This window comes from Nicotiana tabacum, chromosome 11 (genome assembly GCF_000715075.1).
Source record: "Nicotiana tabacum cultivar K326 chromosome 11, ASM71507v2, whole genome shotgun sequence".
Taxonomy (NCBI): domain Eukaryota; kingdom Viridiplantae; phylum Streptophyta; class Magnoliopsida; order Solanales; family Solanaceae; genus Nicotiana; species Nicotiana tabacum.
The window spans coordinates 37,636,374-37,644,725 of record NC_134090.1 but is presented as its reverse complement, the minus strand read 5'-3'; the positions used below and the strand labels follow the sequence as shown (position 1 = coordinate 37,644,725).

The 8,352-nt window shown below is 34.4% G+C and overlaps 1 long non-coding RNA gene across 1 annotated transcript; it reads left to right on the top strand.

Moving 5' to 3' along the window:
• Nucleotides 1-445: 445 nt before the first annotated feature.
• LOC107768547 (uncharacterized) lies at nucleotides 446-2,029 on the top strand. The gene is made up of 4 exons (XR_012696495.1): nucleotides 446-642; nucleotides 766-882; nucleotides 989-1,041; nucleotides 1,601-2,029. It is a non-coding gene; the product is annotated as an uncharacterized LOC107768547 (long non-coding RNA).
• The last annotated feature ends 6,323 nt before the right edge of the window (nucleotides 2,030-8,352 follow it).

The following is an 8,352-nucleotide window of genomic DNA, read 5'->3' as shown; positions in this document are numbered from 1 at the left end:
AACTAAGTAGTACTTGTGATTTTCTAATATAATTTAAAAAAAATATGTAGTTATACAGTAAATGTATAACTTTGTGCTTGTAATTATTCACATTGATCACGAATTATTCAATTTGAATAAGCATAATTTTTTTTATAAATCTAATTAAACACTAAAATATGAATCTAATATAATAAAAATAGGAGTATATAACAAACTACTAACAATATCATATAGGATGAAATTAATTAAGAATATCTTTATTTTATGCAAATAATATTTTTTCTATGTTACTTAACATAAATTATATATGTATTCTTTTTATATTTTCGTAGGTAGTGTTCTTAGTTATAATTGTTAGCACTTACATTTCTTTGTATTTGTACTGAATTAAGATGTATTAATTAAGAAATAAAAGAAAGCAATACACAAGAATATAATAACAAGTAAAGGAACGAAAAACACTAATTGCAATTGGCCCAAAGCAAAAGCACCAAAACCTAAACTACATTCTATTCTTTTCCGCCGCCAATCCCACCCCCACATCTCCTTCCCCACTTTTCCAATTCTTTCTTCAACCATGGCTAGACTAAAAAATGCGAGAACGACAAAGAAGAAGAGTGAGAGAGAACCCCATAGCTTTTCTATTCTTGAGCAGAAGAGGTAAGCTCGTATCTCTATATTTTACGGTTTGCTAATTTTCTCATACCTACTTGACATGAATTTTTGGTTTTAATTTGCGAATTATTCAGCAATTTAATATTCTGTCCTATTTTTTATATATAGTGAGTGAAAATTTGAAGATTTTGAAGTGGTAATTTTGGGAGGAGCCATAGTTCATGGACTGAAACAACAAAGCAACATTACAAAATTGGGATGAAGATTCTTTAAGAAGTTTAAAAAGTCTACAAGTTTTTTTAATTCTTTTGTTGCTTTGTACTTTTCTCTTTTGTTATCTGTTATAAATTCTTGTAAAAGAATTAACAAGAATTTTTTTTTGTCTTTTTAGGCAATTGTGTTATGGGCATCAATGTAAAAACAAACAAGTTTAATAATCATGAGGTATGTATAATAATTCACTCTTTCTCAAAACAAATTCAATGGGATATACTACATACTGAAGGATGAAGTGTTTACAAAATTCTTGTTAAAATATGTAGGACTTCTGATATTTTATTTAGAGTACTCTAGGACTATTTGTTGTTATGAAACAAGTGTGATGTTGAACTGGTTTAGCTTGTGCTTTTTCCTTGAGCCGAGAAATATAAGAATATAATTTTTTGGCAGTTACAAACATAAGGATTTACAAGACTTAAGAGTTGGAAATGCCTAGTTATTAGATACAAAGAAGAAATGCAACTTTTTGATATTGGTAGTATTTTCTTATAGTGTTGCACTTCAAATTAAGAAGAGCTAAATAAGGCTTATGTTTTGAACGGTTTGCAAGTCTTTTGGTATATACATTGCATTAATAATCTTAAGGTTTTAAAGAAGCGGATTTTTGTTTCTAGCAAAATCTTACCCTGCCAAAGGAAATGTTGTTATGTTCAAACGTAATTGACAAGTCCCAACTAGTTAATGTACTAACCTTATGGTGTGGATGTCATTTTTGTATATATAGGTTGGTAGTCCTGCAAGATCAAGAGGGTAACATTGCCGTCTTGCTGGATCAGGAGGTGGTGTCACCGGGTGAGATAATCGATGGAGTGCTATAAGATCTTATTTACTGTGTCTGCCTTCTTGATATCCACAAGAACAACAATTTCTTTCACGCATTTGGTACAAATACAATCCACTAATGTCTCTCAACTCGCCATCAAAACTTGGTATTAGAAAAACATTGGAGCACTTTTGGGTTTTCACTTCTTCACTGGCCGCTAAAGGTTACCATCACTATCCAGTCTCACATTAGCTAGCTTTTTTTTTTTTTGAACTTTATTATTCGTGTTGTAAAAGAGTTATGTACTGTGGATCTGTATGAAATTATTCTTTCTCTTGTAAAAGAATACCGTTACATTTTGAGTATATCAATATTTTAATTTATCTTGAATGATATTGTTGAACCTTTAATTATGTATTCTTACTAATGTATATCATTTATTAAAAATAATAGAAAAAATATTTTCCTAAAATTCATATATTTGATGCTAAAATATGGATTGTTAGCTACAACATATAAATTCTTGTAGCTAAAGCTGATCGTGGCAAATTCTTCAGTCTATTGCTACAAAATTATGGAATTCATAGCTAAACACAAGTACTATTGCCACGAGAGTAAATTATAAATTTAGCCACAAAAGTTGAGCTTGTGTAGCAAACAAATTATATCTCTTGCTACAATACAAAATCTTGTGGCTACAATACGAAGAAAGATACAAATTTTATTTGTCGTGGCAAGAGAATAAAACCACTTGCTACAAGTATATTTTTTGTGGCAAGATTTTTTTACAATCACAGCTACAACATAAAAAAGATTTGTGGCAATAAGTATTAGTCCTTAGCCACGGATCATGTAAAGTTTGTAGCTAACATTTAGCTACGCTATATTTTGCTACGAATGCTACGGAAAAAAATATTGTGGCTAAAGTGTTTAGCCACGAAATTTTTCATATTTCGCTACAATATATTTCGTAGCTACAGATGCAGTATGTTGTAGTGAAGATTAGAATCCCAAACCCACAAAGTTAAAATTCTGGCTCCGCCTTCTCGATTTAACGTGTTAGTTTCTCTATCTCAACGGCTATCATTTTTTTGGGGGGTCTTTCTATTTATCTATGTGAGCTTGCTTACATTACCGATCTCAAGATCAGATAAGGGAGAAAAATTGTGATAGGTTGACAACCAGCGTAAAACTTATCAATTTATTATAACTTCTTATAATATAGATAAATGGTATGAATTGACCATAAATGAAGAAATAAGGATTTATGCCATCGATTCTAGTTTATTTGGGATTGAAACATAGTTGTTATTATTATTGTTGTCAATTTATTTGTGCTCAAAGTGTGACTTCTCCATATCTCATGTAACATGTATATTTCCTTTTTTTCTAGAAGGAAATGGATTTTTAGCAGTTAGTTATTGCTCGACATGTTCATATATTTTGCTGTAATTATTGGAGAGATTATTGGTAAACAAAAAAAATATTCCAAGTGAATTGTAGCTCTATTGATCAATTTGATCAGTTACAAATTTAATGGAAAATGCGTAAAATTGCCTGTGACCTATATATATATAGCACACTCAAAAGACAATCCCCGTTAAAAAAGCAGTAGATCATTTTTGCCCTTTGCTTCCAACTCAACAAGCGGAATATATATACATATATTTTTTGTAATATGTAAGTGAACACATGGACATAGAGCGGAAAAGTGCGCTATATTGTCTGACAGGGTCAAAGAGTCTGGATCTGAAAAGTCAAGTTAACTTAAATTGTACAGACAGAAAATGCAACAAAATGCACTTAATAGGTGTTTAAAAAATATATATTTCTATATATAGCGTGCAAATACACGTTATATATTAACGGTAATTTCTGCCGTTAAGGTATAGCGTCTTGTATTCATACGTTATACATATAACGCCCAAAAAAAAACGCTATACCCTGAATATGGACCTACCAATAAGTGAACTGACAAACACAATAATTTAAATGTGTATAGCGTATATTTAAAGAACGCTATACGGCAAAAAATTTCCATATCCCGGGCTAGCCGTTTCCTATATAAAGTGGTTGGATTTTAAGAAAATTCGTTCACATAAAATTCTAACTCCTGTTCAATTTTTTCTTGTTGTTAAATTCTGAAGTATTTTTTTCGTAATGTCTGAAGAGCGTAGAATAAGAGTTCCATTATATGGGATTGGGGAGGGGGGTGAGGTTGTGATGGAGAATAACTCTGTGAGATATAGTTTATCTCCACAGGGTCATGTTAAATTACCACTTACAATAGAGTACGATAATTTGATATCGTTATTATGCAAAAAAATGGGTGTGAGGAAACGTTCAGTGATACTTAAAGTAACCGGAAGATATCCGTATTCCGTCACTCCGCAAGGGGCTGCTTTTTACTCGGAGTTAAACATCTACGATGATGAAACTTTGAGGGATTTTCTTAGGACCCCCAATGAATACCGGGAATATCTTGTAATAAATATGTTGGATATGTACGTCAAGGTCGAAGACGTTCCAAAAATGAGGTTGCCGGACAGGTTTTGGATAACCCCCAGTCATCGGGTGGCTATTCTGGAGGAGTTTTTGCCGGACAGGTTCCGGATGAAAGAGTTTTCCTTGATTTAAACTTATCCTCGCATGCTTTATATAATTCACAAGACGAGTGGTAAGCTTCAATTTTCCTTTGTGTTATGATGTACATTTTTGGTATTGAATTTGTATTAACGCTCATATATTTAACAGGGAGTACAAGCCGGATATGAATTTTATAAATTTTGAACCCAAACATAGTTTTGGTGTGTTGGATCATGGTGGTCCATCCGGGAGCCATCACCTAAATGAAAATGTCCATCATAAAATTTCATCACATTACGACTTGCAAGTGAAGTGATACGGCTATATGGAAAGTATTTATTAAATTCAACATCTTATTATTTTGTTGATTTTGTAGTGAAAACGAGCAAGTTGAACCAAATGTACTCACTTAATTGCCCGAAGACGACATATTAAATCGGGATCAGGCAGATGCATAGAGTGAGGAAGAGAATAGTGATTACGACAACAATAATGATGAATCTGGAGACGAGACACCCTTTCTTCGTAAGGATGGTGATAAGGAGGATGAGAAGGAAGGACCTGATTTGACGAGAGAGTATGCTCCACCCCCCTAGACGAAGAGTGTACGAGTCCCAAGTGCCGTTTCATTCAAGGGAGATTCCTTACCTTGATAACTTTCCAAGCATGTCGGATGTGGAAGCTCTCACAAGGGATTTTGATGAAATTCGGACAATAATGTGGGATGAGTCTAGACCAACGGTGCTGGCAAAGGGCATGCTTTTTCCTGATAAAGCGCGCCTAAGCAGGGCTTGTAAAATGCACAACATAAAAGAGTGTCGTGAGATGACGGTATGGGAGTCAAGTCCGGTTGTATACAAGGTTGTTTGTCGCAAGTGGTTTTGGCCATGTCATTGGATGTTGCGTGCGGGCAAGAAGAAGACAGGTCTGTGGAAAGTGGGTAAATACATTCCCACCCACACATGCGAAATGGACACATTCAACGGGAATCACTTCAACTTAGATATTGAGTTGATTTCTCTTGTTCTTATTCCAGACATCGAAGTGTCCATAAGGTATAAAATCATAGAGTGCATTATAGCAGTCCACCAGGAACATGGCCATACCATTACTAAAAGAAAAGCATGTCTCAAGCGCAAACGAGTGTTTGAAATAGTCTATAGTAACTGGGATAAGTCATTTGCAGATCTGCCTAGGTACATGGTTGCACTGCAGCAGTTTAACCCCGGGACGTTGTTGAATGGAAGCTTGAGCGGATTCCAGGTAAACCAGAATATACATTCAATTACGTGTTCTGGGCGTTTAAACCATTAATTGATGGTTTTTCGCATTGTCGGCCCGTAATATTCATAGTCAACACTCATGTCTATGGAAAGTACGATATCAAGCTATTGATAGCTGTGGCAGTAGATGCTAATGGAAAGATATTTCCTCTAGCTTTTGCTATTTGTGCCAATAAAAGCCAAGAGACGTGGACGTTGTTTTTGAACCACTTGAAAGAGCACATTGTCAAACAGCGTTTCGATATTTGTCTAATATCTTATCGGCACGGTGGTATCTTAAGTTCTGTGGAGAACTTGCCTGCATGGCAAGAACCTTATGCTTACCATCGTTACTGTGTTAGGCACCTTAAAGCCAATTTTCAGAAGGCATATCCCAACAAGGATCTGTATGATTTGATGTGGATGGAAGCAACAGATCACCAACAGCATAAATTCCAGAGGCACATAGAATATATCAGGCAAGAAGATGAGGCAGCCTATCGTTGGTTAATGCGACATGACCTTGAAAAGTGGACTTTGCGATGGTGGCAGACGATGGGGAACTCTGACTACAAATGTGTCAGAGTCTTTCAATGGATTATTGAAGTCGGCAAGAGGATTGCCTGTCACAGCCATGGTGCGGATGTCGTTCAAGCAGATGGCGGAGAGGTTTGTTGAAAGGTCTGTAGCTGCAATGTCATTGATGGAAAAGGGTGTTGCATTTATGTCAGTGTCGATGCAGAGATTTGAGAAATACAGACGGCGAGCGCATTGACATTCATTTTTGCAGTATGATAACGAAAGAAATATTTTTGAAGTTCGCACCGCTATCCATCAAAGCCCAATCAACCTGTATCCGCCCGATCTCAATAATCCTATAGAATCCCGTATCCTGGAGGCGATGGACTACACGCTCGTGGAGATCTCTGTGCCTCAGAAAATCCCACAGGTCGTCCACTCTCCTAGCGCGGAGAGTCTGGGACAGTAACTCTCTCTCCCATATATGGGCATACCTATGATCGCCCTGAAGCACTAATAGCTCATGAGAGTAAGGGCCGGGATGTATAGACGCGTCCATGCCGTCAACTGTAAATTAAACAACATTAATTGTATGTTTATTATTTAATTGTACAAAGTATATATAACAATTGGGTTCCAGGCTCGATATTTGAGGCCCAATAACACCAAACTATCATGAATATTTATTTGTGTCAAATTCAATTTTTTGATAATTTTGTGTGTTTGTTTTATAATTTTGAGTATTTAATTGTACAAAGTATATATAACAATTGGGTTCCAGGCTCGATATTTGAGTCCTAGTAGCACCAAACTATCATGAATATTTATGTGTGTCAAATTTAATTTTTTGATAATTTTGTGTGTGTTTGTTTTATAATTTTAATTATTTAATTGTACAAAGTATGTATAACAATTGGGTTGCAGGCTCGATATTTGAGGCCCAGTAGCACCAAACTATCATGAATATTTATGTCTGTCAAATTCAATTTTTTTAATAATGTTGTGTGTGTTTGTTTTATAATTTTGAGTATTTAATTGTACAAAGTATATATAACAATTGGGTTCCAGGCTCGATATTTGAGGCCCAGTAGCAACACTAATATCTAAGTCCGGATAAATATAACATACTAGTTTCGCAAATAAAACACAAAACGACATGGAAACACATTCAATAGGTAGTGATATACATTATTATACAAGTTTGAACATAAAATAAATCAAAATATCTCGATGTAGTGAGTGTTTTGTGTGAAAATTTGAAGACGAAAACCACAACAATACAATGCTCTACTACGATGTGGGACATATGTTCTTAACCTTTTGTGTGACGGGAGGGGCCCACAATTTTTTTTTTAATAACGGGCAGTGGGGGGCCAGAGGGAATAGAATGGGGTTTTAAAAAAAATGGAGGAAAGGGTGGTCGGGGAAGAAGGCGAAGGACAGTATTTAAATGGGGGTATAGCGTATGAAAAGAAAACGCTATATATAGCGTACAATAACAAGACGGTATATATGACAATCAAATCGTCAGATCATATCGCGTATGAATACAAGACGCTATACCTTAACGGCAGACGTTACCGTTAATATATAGCGTCTTGTATTTGCACGCTATATATAGAAATGTAATTTTTTTTAAACACCTATTAAGGTAATATGTATAGAAAAAAATAATATTTAGGTTCTGGACTCACAAAATGCATCACATATCGGGTATATTTTCTAAAGTACGAATCTTATGACCTATTTCTTTAGAAATCACTACAATTGGAATAATAATAATTTAAAGAATAGTAAAACGCTTGCTTTGACATACTATTGTCTAGTGTAAGGGCATAAACAGTATTTGCACGCGCTTTCAATAGTAGAACTAGTAATCAAGAAATGTTTACACACATATATATATACATTAATAAAGAAATGTTTATATATACGTATTACATTGGCAGAGGTCCCTTTTGGCAAAAGATTATACTACCATGTAAATATAGGAAAAAATATTTTTTTCCTGTTATATATAAATTGTTGAATTCTCTTAACAAAAGATTCTAATATAATAGCAAATTAAAGCGGGTTCAACATCTGTTTTAGTTTACAAGTTCATATTTTATGTGTGATATTCTACGTCTCACTCGCGGTGTAATATTGAAAGAAGACTCATTCTCTTTATCATTCAAAAAAGAAAAACACTATATGATGTACTTTCACGATATTTGTAGATACTCCAGATAAACTTTAATTTTACTCGAAGTTTTACTGTCGAGGTAAGTTGTGAGCCTGCTTTTTCTTAGATGGCTTCTCAAAAAAAAAAGGAAAAACCTTTATACATGTGGTCAAAGATAAAAA